This window comes from Brienomyrus brachyistius, chromosome 8, assembly GCF_023856365.1.
Source record: "Brienomyrus brachyistius isolate T26 chromosome 8, BBRACH_0.4, whole genome shotgun sequence".
Classification (NCBI taxonomy): domain Eukaryota; kingdom Metazoa; phylum Chordata; class Actinopteri; order Osteoglossiformes; family Mormyridae; genus Brienomyrus; species Brienomyrus brachyistius.
This window is the reverse complement of record NC_064540.1, coordinates 8,036,634-8,053,002: the sequence shown is the minus strand read 5'-3', so window position 1 is coordinate 8,053,002 and position 16,369 is coordinate 8,036,634. Positions and strand designations below refer to the sequence as shown.

Here is a 16,369-nt window from a genome sequence, read left to right as displayed (position 1 = left end):
TATAAATGTTTATATAAACATATATAAAAATCTACCTGGTAGGTAAGCTCCTTGACCCTCCTCTCGTATTTCCGGACACCTTTAACAGCTTCGGCTCCTCGTCTTTGTTCATTTTCAACCTCAGCTTCCAGCTCACGTACCTTAAATACAGGAATTCAGCTCTCACACACGGCTGAAATGATGGTTTGAAGTTTTGAATCACAAATACAAATATTTTTAATATAGTTTTTTTTTTTAAAGTGAATACATTATGCATTACAGAATGTATAACATAATGTATGTTCATGTGTTCATAAGAAAGGCGAAAGATCACTGTTAAGGATTACAAAGTAAGTGAAAAATTAATGCCTATAATACTGATAAAATATCTACATTTTGGACATTCAATAATATAGAAAAAAGATGTTCTGGAAGTTTGTTTTGAAGACGTGGCATTCAGCTATACAGCCATCAGCATATACTCTGACTACGGTGTTTTAGTGAATGAATTCGGTGATCACTTGCTTCTCTGATGAGGACATCAGCCAGTTTCAAAAGGATAAAAAATGCTTTACCACATGATGGGTGTGAACACTAAATAATTCGAGTTTCAGTTTTAATGAAAAAATAAATCACCCTGGCTTCCAGTTTCTGGAGCTGTTTCTTTCCACCCTTCATGGCCAGGCTCTCAGCCTCATCCAGACGGTGCTGCAGGTCCTTCACTGTGACCTCGAGGTTCTTCTTCATCCTCTCCAGGTGGGCGCTGGTGTCCTGCTCCTTCTTCAGCTCCTCTGCCATCATGGCTGCCTGAAAGGTTCATTGGCAATTGTTGTTTATTCAAATGATGTTGGTCCTGGATATTCTACTGTTTTACGGTCTCAAAGTAATTTTTGTTTTAATACACGACTCACATCAGTAATGGCCTTCTTGGCCTTCTCCTCTGCATTTCTGGCTTCCTGAATGGCATCGTCCACCTCACCCTGGACCTGAACAAGGTCAGCTTCAAGCTTCTTCTTGGTGTTAATCAGGCTGGTGTTCTGAAGGACATTGATGTATATTCATTATTATAACAAATATAATTGGAACAATGTCTCCAGGGAGATCATACATAACTTTTGATATTTTAAATGTACCTGGGAGTGCAGCAGTCCAACACGCTCACTGGCATCGACCAGCTCCTGCTCGGCCACTTTGCGGCCTCTCTCTGTCTGCTCCAGAGCAGCCCTCAGCTCCTCAATCTCAGCCAGCATCAGAGTGTTCCTGCGCTCCACCATGGCAACCTGCTCCTTCATGTCCTCCTGTCCCCTTATGGCTTCATCAAGGTGCAGTTGGGCATCCTGTTGGAAAACACATCTTCCATTATCTTCTTATTCAGAGATACACTCTTCCATTTTATTGTCAGGATAACTGTATACATACCTTAAGCTGTCCCTGGACATTTCTCAGTTGTTTCTGGGACTCAGCAGCCTGACGGTTGGCATGGCTGAGCTGAATCTCCATTTCATTGAGGTCTCCCTCCATCTTCTTCTTGACCCTTAGAGCATCATTTCTGCTCCTGACTTCTGCATCCAAAGTGCTCTGCATGGAATCAATGATCCTCTGGCTGTTCCTCTTGATCTGCTCCATCTCCTCATCTTTCTCTGCCAACTTCCTGTCAATTTCACCCTTGACTTGGTTGAGCTCCAACTGGACACGTAGGATCTTGGACTCCTCATGCTCCAGTGTGGCCTGTAAAATGAATTGTTATGTAGAATAAAGATATGAACAGAGATGTGTAGATAATGAATAAGCTTCCATTTTCTTTTTCTTTAAATAAATTATTACCTCAGCTTCCTCTAGAGCAGTCTGGAATTCTGATTTTTCAGTCTCTGCAGTTTTCTTACCCTTCTCCAACTCATGAATGGTCTTTCCAGTTTCACCAATTTGTTCTGTCAAATCTGAGATCTCCTCTGTATGACGATGAGAAATTATTAAAACAGGGACCTATGTATATTCCATAGCTTGTGAATTGTTTTTGAATAATCAATGACTTTTCCCTTCATTGAACCTTAAATGAAGTCAGAATGATTATACTAATCATTGTAATATAATATTAAATCTGAATAACATGCAGTGGACATACGCTGCAGGTTCTTGTTCTCTCTCTTCATGGTCTCTAGGTGGTCCAGAGTTTCCTCATAGGAGTTCTTCATCTTGAACAGTTCAGTACTGAGAGAACGGGCCTCTTTCAGAGCCCCTTCCAGCTCTGCCTGACTTTCCTCATACTTCTGTTTCCATTCTGCCAGGACCTAGAAAATATTGAACACAAAATGAAGTTGAAGGCAGGTAGTTAGCATTAGGAGTGAATTTCTCCTTCTTGTTTATGCTGGCAAACTGGCAGGGAATTCTCTCGATATATTTGTTTACCTTGTCAAAGTTTCTCTGCTTCTTATCCAGATTAGCAGCCAAAGCGTTTGCCCTCTCTACATCGATCATGAGGTCCTCCACCTCGCCCTGAAGTCTCTGTTTGGTCTTCTCCAGAGAAGCACATTTGGCATTGACGGCCTCAATAGATTCCTCTGCATCCTGCAGACGCTGAGCAAGCTTTTTCCTATGGAGAGTGAAGTTTTAGTTTCAGCTGAATTATTTTGACATCAATTTAAAGAGTTAAGTGAAGATGTAGAATCAGTGTAGTTACTTGGCCTCCTCGAGTTCCTCAGTACGCTGGATGGCATCAGTCTCATATTTGCTCCTCCACTGAGCCACCTCACTGTTGGCCTTGGACATTCCACGCTGCAGTTCAGCTTTGGCCTCCTGCTCCTCCTCATATTGCTCTCGGAGGAGGTCACAGTCATGGCGGGCTGACTGTAGAGCATGGGCCAGGGCGTTCTTGGCCTAAAACATATATTTCAGTGGTACTTAATGTTTTATTACTAAACTGTTGTGATCATCACAACATCTGTTCCTAGTGAAATGCCCAATTTTTCCTGCTTACCTTGACTTCCTCCTCGATGTGTCTTTTGAGCTCCTCAATCTGCTGTGTGTAAGCCTGTTTACCTCTAGTCAGCTGGGAAACAAGAGCTTCTTTCTCCTCCAGTTGGCGACCAAATTCACCTAAATATACAAATGAAACAAAATCATAATACTTTGCCATTACTGCTATTGATATTTATCACCTAAAAGTAGTCTGCATTTTACCTACCATTCTCAGTCTGGAGTCTTGCTCTCTGTGCACTCATGTCATTTAGCTGGCGAACATTTTCATCATTCTTTGACTTGAGTTCACTTAGTTGATCTTCAAGGGTGCGGCACATTTTCTCCAGGTTGGCCTGTCAGAATTAATAGATTTATGAAAATAGAGATTGTTGTCAAATTAGCTTTCATTACCTTGAAGATCTTAGCTTCCACATACCTTTGATTTTGCAACAGCCTCCATGTTGCTGCTCAGGTCATCAATTTCCATTTTGTATTCACTCTTCTCCTTCTCCAGCTTCTGCTTGACACGTTGAAGGTTGTCGATTTGTTCTCCCAGCTCTGCTACACTGTCAGCCTGCTTCTTACGGAGGGCAGCAGCTGTAGCCTCATGCTGCAGGGTGGACTCTTCAAGATCACGGCGCAGCTTCTGGAACTCAGCCTCACGTTTCTTGTTCATCTCGATCTGAGCGGAGGTTGCACCACCAGCTTCCTCAAGCCTCTCACTGATCTCTTCAAGTTCCCTGGACAGATCAGCCCTCTGTTTCTCAACCTTGGCCCTGGCAGCACGTTCAGCCTCAATTTCTTCCTCCAGCTCCTCAATACGAGCCTGAAATACATGAGAGTGTCAAAGTCATAGTACTAGATTGCTCCACATTGTTCATTTGAAGTAGAGGTTACCTGGAGCTCTTTAATCTTCTTCTGGAGCTGAGCACCCAGTGACTGTTCATCCTCAATTTTGCTCAGAAGCTGGCTAGTCTCAAAGTCCTTCCTGGGGACAGCAATCACACATTCTCAATAGTTAGTATGAGTTTTAAACTTGGGGAAAAACTATGGATTGAGGATTTCTTGTAGTTTTATTTTAGCAATGTTCTTACTTCTTTATCTTCTCCTCTGACTGCTGCTTGTCATTCTCCAGGTCCATTATAGATTCCTGGGCAAGTTTCAGGTCTCCCTCAAGCTTTCTCTTGGCTCTCTCAAGATCCATGCGTAGCTTTTTCTCTTGCTCTAGAGAGCCTTCAAGCTGCAGATAAAATTGCTTATGAAATTTTGTTTCACACCAAAATAATAATAAAAAAAATTGCAATTCATGGTAATTATGTAGCACACTAGAAATACTGTATATCTTCCAAGTTGTTGAATTACATCAGAAAAAAACATTCCGAATTGTATAATTTTTATATTTTATTATTTTTATTATATATTTTATATAATATTTTATATTTATCATTACTATTATATTATAAAAAAAATATCTTACATCATCCACTTGCTGTTCAAGCTTGGTCTTGGCTTTGGTCAGAGTGTTGACTTTGTCTTCTTCTGCTTGGAGATCATCCAGGGTCTGCTGGTGTGATTCTTGGAGGGCTTTCTTCTCCTTGGTCAACTTGGCAATGGTCTCATCCTGAGTAGCCATCTCCTCAGTCAGGTTTTTAACCTATGGGTAAAGCATTTCATGTGTACTTAAGAAGAGTTAAGAGTTGAGGAAATTATTCATAGATGTTAACGAATAAAGATTAACCTTGTTTTCTGTGGCATGTTTCTCCTTCTCCACTTTAGCCAAGGTCAGCTCCAAGTCATCAATGTCCTTCTTCAGCTCAGAGCACTCATCCTCCAGTTTCCTCTTCTTGGCAGTCAACTCAGCATTGATTTCCTCCTCATCCTCCAGCCTCTCATTTGTCTCTTTGAGTTTTGCTTCAAGCTGGATTTTACTTTTGATGAGTCCCTCGCACCTCTCCTCTGCATCTGTGAGATTTTCAGTTTCCTAAATATGAAACAAAGTGTTTTTTAAGCTGTATGATCAAAATGAATCTTAAACCGTTTGTACAATTCATAGTGGTTATTTGACAGGATCCATATCCCTGTCGCACTTTACATACTGATTGCACTTGTAACTGCAGGTCATTCTTCTCCTGCAGCAGGGCAACCATTTTCTCCTCCAGCTCCTTCTTCTTGGCCAGTGCTTTTGCCAGGTCTTCTTTGGTTTTCCCAAATTCCTCCTTCATGTTGGCCATTTCCTTCTCAGCTTCTGCACTCTTCAGGAGTGGCTTGATCTTGAAGTACACTTTCATCCATGGCCAGTGTTTCACATTCATGAATGAGCGAATATTGTATTGGATTGTAAAAATAGACTCCCTACAATAAAATGATTTAGCTTATTAGATTTTGGGGGTAAGTGGAAGTGGAATTGGATCATTTTATACTTTGCTTATTATCCAAATTAACTTTCCAAGTGGCTATCAGAAACAGTAATGGTGACATATTTTGTTATTTTTTTGGTATTTGTTCACCATACTCTCATTTTGTGGATGGTAATACATGGTTTGGACAAACATAGTTGGATATGGAAGGTATGATTTCCTCTGGAATTTAGCATCAAGGTGCTCTTGGACTTTGTCGGTGTAAAAGTAATCTTCATTACCTTTACATGTATTTGTAAAACTTTATTACATCTACAGAAACATCAGTCATTTTATTGGATCACTAATATACCTTCTTTCCATCATCTTCACAAACTCCCTTCGCATGAGGTAACCACGGCACAGGGCCTGAGTCATGGTGACTAAAGTGGCCAGCTTGTCATCTCGCATCTCCTCTAGCTGCCCCAGCAGACCAGCTTTGAAGAACACCTGGCGACATATGTGGTAGATATTAGATAAATGACAGGTTAATGAGTCCTGCAATGCGTGTTAGAAATTTCATGACACAGATTATATCTCCAGCCTTTTACCTTGGTGTGGCCAAACTTGTACTGAGTGTGGTCCACATCAATTGAACCCAAGAGCTTCTCTGAAGCCTTCTTGTTGTCAATGAACTGTCCTTCCGGAATCACGCTGGCATTCAGGACTTTATATCTGAGTTAATATTTAAAAATTATTTATCCTTCACATTATATTCTGTGTTTCCCCTAGGTTTACAGCTTTGGGGGGAGGGGGAGAGGGGCGACTATGTAAAGACAAAATGACAAGCTGTTGTGTAAGTAAGGTAAATAACATAAGGCTATTTAGTTCCGTTAATAAAAGGACAACGTATAGACCTGTTCTATAGGAAAGGCAACATTAACATTACTTCTGATGTGATCTGGTGCTATATAGGAAATAACAATAAACACAATTAACTTCACCTTCAAGGGGGGGTGGGAGGTGCTGTGGGGGGGCAGGGCACCCCCTTATATAATGGTAGGGGAAACACTGGTATTTATGATTCATATAGTGGTGCCTACGGTTCACAAACACAATTTGTTCCAGGAAAGTAGTTTGTATGCGATTTGTATGCGAACCAAGGCAATTTTCCACATAAGAAGGCATTGAAATTTGATTAATTAGTTCACAAGCCTACCAAATAATACTTTTTGTTAATTAATTTTCTGGCTTTTATAGTAAAAACTTTAAAGAAAAACACAGTATAGTGTTTCGACGGGGGGACCAATGCATCATGGGAGCAGAGAGAGACAGTGAAAACTTGCTTGCCGGGGAAATCACGCTCTTTATGAACAGTCCTTAATCCTTGTACTGCTGTTGTTAATGTTAATGGTTGCATTTCCCTGTTGTCGCGCATGTGTTTGCCCGTGTCTTATGTGTATCTGGTCCTATCCTCGCGTGTATATGAATCTTCTATGTGTGTGTATCTCGTAGTTTGGCGGCTGACAACCTTGTGTATTTAGGTTCGGTTTTCGTTGGGTGCCTGTTGTAGTCCTTCTATGCACGGGTGGCATAATAATAATAATGACTGATAGTTAATTTCACGGGGATAAATAGTCTTTACGCCTCCCTCAACTTGCTTTTTGTAGAGTACGCTGGCCGTGTAGGGCAGTCCCCCGTTGCAGTGCCCAGGGAGCTGGGAGTTAAGGGCCTTGCTCAAGGACCCGCAGAGGCTGGGTTTGAACCAGTGACCTTCTGATTATCGGCACACAGTCTTAACACACAGAGGCACATGCGCCTCGATGCTGCTACATTAGTATAGAAAAAGGAATTTGGTCGAGGAATCTATTCGTCAACCAAATTTTGTACGCGAACCATTGCATTTTTCTCACAAAATCTTTGGTCATGAACCAAATTGTTCATAACCCAAAGCGTTCATGAACCACAGGGGCACCACTGAATTTAGCTGCTGTTATTTATGAATATATAAACCAAAGACATTTAATTAAAAAATATATATTCAATTGTTTAAAATCACCTCTGCTTGAAGTCACCATAGAGGATTCTGCTGGGGAAACCCTTTCTGCAGATCCTGATACCTTCCAGCACACCGTTACACCTCAGCTGATGGATAACCAGGAAGTTCTCCATCAGACCTAGAGGACAAATGAAAGTAAAGGAATTATACATAAAATCTGAATAAACCTAGTGAAACTCCTTTAATACTGATGTTTACGCAGTTGATGTAATGTGCAGTGCTGGTCAAACCTGGTGTCTTTGATTCGTTTGGAATCAGGCAGCGCACAAAGTGAGGGTGAGTGCTCCTCAGGTTGGTCATCAGCTTGCCCAGGTTCTCCTGCAGGATGAATGGATTTGTTAAATATTTTAGACAGAGAAAATAGTTTTCCAGTGTCCTTCTTTTGTTATGTTTTAAAGAGTAACATTGTTGTTCAGTATTCAAGATTTCTTACTCTATTTTTCTTAGATAAATAATGGCCCACTTTCATATGGCGTTATTCTTGAATGTAAAGAAAGTTTCACAAATAGGCTTTGTGTAATAGCTAACATGCTGTATGACAAAAAGACATTTTGTGCATAGTGGTGTGTCATTCTGTCAGAGCTTCACAAACATTTTGTTTGAAAGTAAGATTTACAGTATTGAAAAGTGAACATACCCTGAACAGAGCAGACACAGTCTGGAAGGAGCCACCCTTCTTCTTGCCTGCCTTCTTGCCACCACCACTCTCTATATTTAGAGAAAAGAACTAAGTATAACTCTTGCTGTTAATGTTTATGTTAAATATGTCTTTCTGTGGTATCATGGTGACTGGCATCCCATCTGGGGTGTCCCCAGCCTTGTGCCCTGCGCCTCCTCAGATAGGCGTTACGCTCTGCGAGGCCCTGAATTACATAAGTGGTAATGCAATTTGAATAAATGGATTTTCATCTTCACCGTTTTCTTAGCTGCTTCTAATTCTAGAATGTCAGGTATTTGGGGCAATTAGGGGAATGACGGCCAGACATATTCACAGAATATAGTCAGAAGTCCCCAGTTTTTCCCAAAAAAATAAAAATTCTTTAGACGTTTGGAGAAAATTACAGATCTAGAAAAAAATGCATGCAGAATTGTAAAATTTGACTCATGCTTAGTTTGCTTCCATGTAATATTGTAGGGCATGTACATGACAAAAATCCACAAAATAAAATAACGTTTAAAAATGTACCATCTGCTGATGCATGACTTGCATACAGGTGTGCCAGTAATTTCAGCGCAGACTTCTGGTAGAGTTGCACGACAGAGTCATTCAGAGGATCCTTGTTCTTGTCCAGCCAGCCGATGATGTTGTAATCCACAGTGCCAGCATAGTGTACCAGGGAGAAGTGGGCCTCAGCCTTGCCTTTGGCAGGCTTGGGCTTCTGGAAGGCAGCTGATTTACCCATATGTTGGTCATACAGTTTGTTTTTGAAGCTTGTGTCTGTAGCCTTGGGGAACATGCACTCCTCTTCAAGGATGGAGAAGATGCCCATTGGCTGTTGGAGACACAACAGATTATTGACGCCAAATGAGGAGACAAGGGCAGAATTTATTTACATAGAATAATGTCCATTTCACAAACCTTCTCAATAAGCTCAATGCAGGCAGCCAAGTCCATACCAAAGTCAATGAACTCCCAATCAATACCCTCTTTCTTGTACTCCTCTTGTTCCAGCACAAACATGTGATGGTTGAAGAACTGTTGCAGTTTCTCATTGGTGAAGTTGATGCACAGCTGCTCCAATGTGTTGAACTGATGTGAGAAACAGTACATTTTATTATATACAGCAAATAACAAATAATAATAATAGATGGAATGAGGGTAGCACAGTGGTTAACGCTGCTGCCTCACAGTAAGAAAGTCCTGGGTTCGGTCCCAGGACCGGGTGTAGGACCTTTCTGTGCGGAGTTCACATACATCTCCCCATGTTAATGTGGGTTTCCTCCCACAGTCCAGAAAGTGTGCGCGATAGGTTAATTGGCTACTCTAAGTTGGCCCTGTAATTGTGAGTATGTGCGCCCTGTGGTGTGTTGGCGACTGCCCAGGGGTGGTTCCTGCCTGTGCCCATTGTTCCCGGGATAGGCTCCGGTCCCCCCATGACAGTCAGGATTAAGCAGTTAGGGTGATGGATGGATAGACGGAATGCCATTGCAGCATGGAATAGATAAGACTGATAACATTGACTCACATCAAAGATTTCAAAGCCAGCAATGTCCAGCACACCAATGAAGAACTGTCTTGGCTGCTTGGTGTCCAACATCTCATTGATGCGAATCACCATCCACAAGAACATTTTCTCGTAGACTGATTTACACAGTGCCATGGTAGCATTGTTAACCTAGTTTACAGAAAATGGAAGAGATATGTATTTTAAAGAATTTTTTTGTCAATATTAATTCAATATAATGATTAAAAATAAATGTAACCCTGGTATTGCCATTTTTAAGCAGCAAGAAGAACTATTATGTCAAATGTGTTAAATATTCATTGAATACTTAAAATGTTAATACTGTGTTTCTTACCTGAGGTACAGTCTGCCCCTTGGTCACAAACTCATTCCCGACCTTCACTCTGGGGTAGCACAGAGCCTTCAGCATGTCAGCTGAGTTCAGGCCCATGAGGTAGGCGATTTTATCGGCCACTGAAATACGAACAATATGTTTGCTTAATGATCTATAACTCTGGTGGAATTATTTTGTGGTTGAGTTTATCATATCAGTTACCCTCAGTGCCATCAGGTTCTGCCTGCTCCTCTCTCTGCTTCTGCTTGAACTTCATGTTCCCATGATGCATCACTGCTCCAGTCAGTTTGTAGATGCCTATTTTCTCCTCAGCATTAAAGCCCAAGATGTCAATGGCAGTCTGCATAATTCAGAACAGAAACATGAATTTAATTCCAAGACTGCTGAGACAGATTGCTCTTATTACTGTGTGGTTGGAAGAACATGATGTTCATTAACCATTTACTCACATCTGTGGCTATAAATTCTTCAATGTCATTGATACTTTTAACAGAAATCTCCCCTTGACTGATCATGTGGTAGTCGTATGGATTGGTAGTGATCAGAAGTGCCTCTGTAAAGGTGAAGAAAACATTTACAGATGTAATCTGCAGGTACAAAACCACAGCTCACCCCAAACACTGGGTACATACCAAGCAGCTCTGGTTTGTGGCCTGTCATAAGTTGATAGAAGATGTGGTAGCTTCTCTCAGCTGACAGCTGGAAAGTGACTCTTGACTTTTCCAGCAAATCTGTCAATAGGAATTTTCAGCATGTTACATTTATCATTTTGTGCTGAATTAAATAGAAGTAAATCATTTGGGAGATGAGAACTTACAAGTTTCAATATCAGCAGAAGCCAGTTTCCCTGTTTGCCCAAAATGGATTCTGATGAATTTACCCTGGGATATAATGAAAGTATTGGAATATTAAGACAAAAAATTTTGATGCTAATTCTGTAAGTATTTAGCTAAGATAAATCTGAAGACTTACAAAACGAGAGGAGTTGTCATTCCTCACAGTCTTGGCATTACCATAAGCCTCCAGCAGAGGGTTCGCGGCAATGATTTGATCTTCCAGGGAACCCTACAGGAGACACTGGAGCATTGAGACTCTTGCTTCTGTATGTATGTTCCTTATTCATAGTCCTTGCTTTTCTCTCTCACCTGCATTTTTCCAGGAACAGACTCTGCTTTCTTCTGTCCAGAAACTGCGATTGTCGCAAAATACTGGATGACACGTTTGGTGTTTACAGTCTTTCCTGCACCGGATTCTCCACTGAGGAAAGAAAATGGGTAGCCATCTTTTTTTCTGCATATATTTTTAACAGATTTATACATTTGGATTTTTTCTTTAGTTTTAGTTTGAGGTTTTGAGGTAATGATTTATTATGTGACTAATATGTCCAAATATGTGTATACATGTGTGTACATACGTAATCAAGATTGACTGGTTTTCCCGATCTGCAAGAAGAATTTGTGTTTCAGATTAGTTATAAGAAATCCTATTGAAATAATGTTACAGCACAATCTGTCCTAACTGTACCAGTTAGCATGAACTGATAGGCATTATCAGAGATGGAGAAAATGTGGGGAGGAGCTTCAATTCTCTTCTTGCCCCTGTAGGCAGTTACAACAGCAGAATCGTACACTGGGAGCCACTTGTAGGGGTTCACAGTCACACAGAACAGCCCAGAGTATGTCTGCAATACAGCAAGTAAACATGTATTCATACATGTACATATTTTTATATGAAAGGACAACTCAAACCGATTTAAATGAAATACCCACGTAGATCATCCAGGCTGCATAACGCTCTTTGAGGTTGTACAGCACAGCGGGCTCATTGAGGTGGGTCATCATGGCCATGTCCTCAATTTTATCGAACTTTGGAGGGTTCATGGGGTGAATGTCATCTTCTTTAACTGTAATGGTCTGGTTTAAGAAAACAGAGATTTGTTCCAAGATGTAGGGAAAGTCTAAAAAAAGACCTTTCAAACAAAATTCAATCCATTAATTGCTTTATGTGCAAAACTGGTAGTGATTACCATGACCATAATTCAAATAAGACATTTTAAAATGAAAAGGTTAATAATCTTGCATGAATTATCCTTAATAAATCTGTTAGGTACACAGTTGTACTTACTTGCCCACACAAAGTCTTCACAGTGGCTTTGCCCCCCTCTCTACTTTGAAGAACCCCTTTGAGGTACATCTCCTTTGGTTCAACCACAAAATAGGCCGTTTTGGCATCAAAGGGTTTGTTCTGGGCTTCAATCCTCTCTTTCTCGGGTTTCCGGAGGAAAACGGCCGCCGGGCCAAAACACTCCATGTCCGAATCTCCCATGATGACAGATTACTGAGGAATTGCCAGTTAAACAGACTCAATAATGTTATTAACATGGCACTAATAAAAAGTTATTTCAGTCTGGATTTTTAAAATATACATTGGATATTTTACATATCTTAAAGCTTTGATTTTTCACACATATTTATCAATCATTACCTCCTTTTACGTCTGTCAGCCAAGAAAGATGGAAGTGGTAGTCTTATTTTCTGAAATGGAAAATTATAACATTTGATTAGAGGTTTCAGCCAATTTTTTATTAAGTTGTGAAGTATCCTTTTATTTTGTGCTTTACTTTTTTCCTTAATTATCAGCTCACATTCTAAGCTAATTGCATATACATTTTTAGTAAGGTTAGCTTCAATGTGATGTAAAATATACCTTCATACAAAATATGATACTCACTCACCTCTGGTGTGTGACTGTCAACCCTTGTTGTAGTCCCAGGCAGTTTATTTTATAGAGAGATTTCAACTCACTCAGCAGAAATAACCTTCTGTATTTGGTCATGTGTTCTTGCCATGGAACCAATTATTTCACACTAGTGATGAAAGTATTTTTAACATGTAGTTAGACAGAGAGATTTAGAAATGCTGTCAGAATGCACCGCATTGTATATTTTGAGAATAATTTTCCAGAATTGAATGAGAATGCAAAATGTTAGTGCTATCGATTTAAATTTGGCTAAGAATAATGAGCATAGTTCTATACTGAAAAATTAAGCCGATATAAAGATTGCAGGATAGTAACGCTTAATCTGGAATCATCTTGATTATTTTGGTAGTTTATTTTTTTTTTAAACAAAGACAGTACCAGTAGTGTTTATTTTTTGCCTTACATACTTTATTTAGTTTTTTATTTGTTTGTTTGGGTGTAGGGTGATTTTTGTAAGCAGTTTTCTTAGTAGAATTTACCCAGCTTGGTTTCTATACATATTGGTTTATCAGCTTGATGTTCTAGGAAAAGCGGGATGTAGTCTTTGACTCTCCCAGTTTAGATTCACTGGCTATTATCTGTATATAATTATGTACATTGTATAGCTAGCCATATAGTAGCTGGTAAGTATTCTTCTTTATATGGTATAGGGTGAAATATATTATTCCATTGTGTGACTAACCTGACAAATGGGATTTCTTTATATATGGAAAAAAATCATATTTACCTTTTACAATATGTGCCCTTTTTGGGCAGAATTGATGTCTCTGGGAGTGGAACAGTTTAATACACTGTGTTTGACATCCATCTAGGTAATTAAGTCAAGGACATTTCCAGTGACTTAAATGGGGTAGTTCAACATAGAGCTAAACCTCCAAGTCACCTCAAGTATTTACTGTGTAGCCAACAAGGGATCAGATTATAGCATATGATGTAGTTAAACACTTTTTTTCCATGGGAAAGATAATATGTTATTGGATGATCAATGTTGATTAGCCATTACAAAATATAAGGGGTTACATTTGTCAGATGTCGGGTTATATATTCAATAAAATGTGATACTTGATATGCTAACCTTAAGACAGTGTTCTTATTTGGAGTAAAAGCAAAAATAGCTGCTTGCTCAGCTCCTCTGTCAGAGCATTGCTATTTGTCACACATAACATTGAGTCTTATTGTGAAGTTGGCATCTGACCATCCTTTGACATCTCAGTGGTCCTGAGGCTCTTGCTCTGCACAGATGTCAGGCACACTACAGAAGGTTAGAAAATGATCAGCAGACTCACTGAATATCATCTTTATTGCTTAAGGTATTTTGTAAATTATTTTGTCATAGTTTTAATTGGTATTTTTAGTGACAATGTAAATGCATGTTTTACATTTGTGGAATGTTTATAGGTTTTTGAACTTTGATATCTTATATCAAACATTTAAGTGACTTTAAATTGAGTGAGTAAATACGTCCAGTAGTTTTTATTAATCTGCTGTACCTTTGCTTATCCTTAATTAAAGCTTTTCCGTTAATTCACGCTGTGTCCTATCTTTTAAAATATGCTCGGATTAATGCTAGTCTTTTTAATAGTAATTGTTTTAATCCTCTGCAACAAATTATTAATCCTCGCCTTAAATTATGAAGAAACCTGAGACCTCATGAAATCCGAGTAAAATCTTATGAAATCTGAATGAATTGGTTTTATTACATGTGAAGTCCTCATTTAGTTCTGAGTGTATATAAATAGTCACTATTCGCAATGAGATTGTCAAAAAAGAATTCAGAGCAAATTATATATGTTTATAAGAACATGTGAGACGGAAGAACTTTTTAGACCTTTTATTGCATCAATCTACAGTAGATAAAAGACATTATACATTACAATGGATAAAAGACATTATGTATTGATTACAAAGTGGAACAAACACTGCCTTTTATCTGTGTTTTGTATTTGGTTTTATACAGTATCGAGCAATGAATTAATTGATAATTTTTTATCCTTCAACCACTTCCAGTTAAGGTTGTTGTTTGTATTGTTTCAAGCATCTGCTAAAATAACAAAAAAAAAAAATTGAAAAAAATAATATTTGACTGAATGTAACTCGAGAGTCCATAGCTGGCTTGATATTTTTTTTAATGTTCATCCCAGTAAAGGAATTGCATTGTGACTTTCCATGATTTTCTGTTTCACTCTGGTGTAAATATGGCGCACCAAAAATAGTGTTTTGGCTATGTACATTAGCTGTGGGTTTGGCACATTGCGCAGCATGGAGATGCCTCAACGTTGAATGGCCTTTTTACCTCGACTGGTATGGTGGGCCCCACAAAGGTCAGTGGTATCAAGTACAAGGACAAGAACTTGGTCATTTCTTCTAGGCAGCTGAATCTTGGCTGCATGTTCATCTCCAAGAAGGCCAATGGCTACAAAAAAAGTCCACGAAGAAATTGATTGTTCAGTGCCCGAATTGAACTTGTCTCAGAACCTGTGTTTTAAGCATAGCACATACCAAAGAATATTAAGCATACGTAAAAATGCTCTATGAAGGAACTGTATAAGCCACCTCCCACAGATGGAGAAGGCTTTGCCTTCAGAAGATTTGGGGCTCAAATCTTGTGGTTGGTGGCGTGGTTTCACTTGTAGATTAACAGTGGCTGATCCTGCTATTTCATAATATTTCTATGTATTTGTTAAACTCAAACACTAGCACACCTTGTTTGGATAGTTAATACCTCATTAAGTTAATTCATTATTTAAGTTAATTGATTAAGTGAGCTTTTGATTAAATACATGGGATGGCTATGGTGCCCCCTGGGCAAAGTTAAGGAACTAATGCTCTGTTCTTCTAGCCATTCAAAAGAGAGGTATATCACTGCAGCCAGGAGCTGGATGTCAAGTGGGAGGGGCAATGTGGGAAAGGTTTATAACTGGGGGCTATTATCATCTGATAGCCTAATCCTAACCATCATTATAAACCCCTCCTACTCGACATTGCTCCTCCCACTTGAGACTCGGCTCCAAGCTGCAGCGATATATGCAGTAACAGAAACTAGAAATACTTACTCTTATTGTATTACTGTGTAATTCTCAATATCGTAATGCTCGACAGATAAATAGGTTTAAACATAATACCCTTTGGCTAATGTCTATTTTGCCAGTATTGTGATGTTTAGTTGTGTGTGTGCGTGTGCGTGCATGCACATTGGGGGGGGGGGGGGGGGGGGGTATATGTATATTATATTTTAAGGACCAGTGTGATAACCTGTAATTTTGATGTTATTTTTTCGATCCCCACAAGGAGAGGCTCAATTTCATACAAATCTCCGTCTGCAGTCGAAAAACGAAACAAGCCTTGTATTTTGTTTGGTTACTTATGGTTATGGTTAGGGTTGGGTATGGGTTAAGGTCATTATTGTTGGGATTGGGGTTTTCCCCATTGAAATGAATGGACCATTCCTACAAATATATGAATACAAACATTTGTGTGTGTGTGTGTGTGTGTGGTCCAGGTATACCTTACGTTGTGGGGACCAAATGTCCCCACAATGTGATAAAAAAATGTTATTTTGTCGCGTTTTGGGGACTTTTTTCTGGTCTCAATAAGGATTACCTTAATTTTATATAAATCGGTGACTGCGATCAAAAAACTTTCCAAAAGATTTGTATTTTGTTTGGTTACTTATGATTAAGGGTAGGGCTGGGTAGGGGTTAACCCTCTGAGGTCTAGGGGTAGGGAACATACTTTCACTGACTGGGGCATGGTCACACAT

General features: G+C 39.4%; 1 pseudogene; it reads right to left on the bottom strand.

The window, feature by feature from the left end:
- LOC125747754 (uncharacterized) overlaps nucleotides 1-12,643 on the bottom strand; it is a 55,445-nt pseudogene extending 42,802 nt beyond the window's left edge.
- Between the last annotated feature and the right edge of the window lie 3,726 nt (nucleotides 12,644-16,369).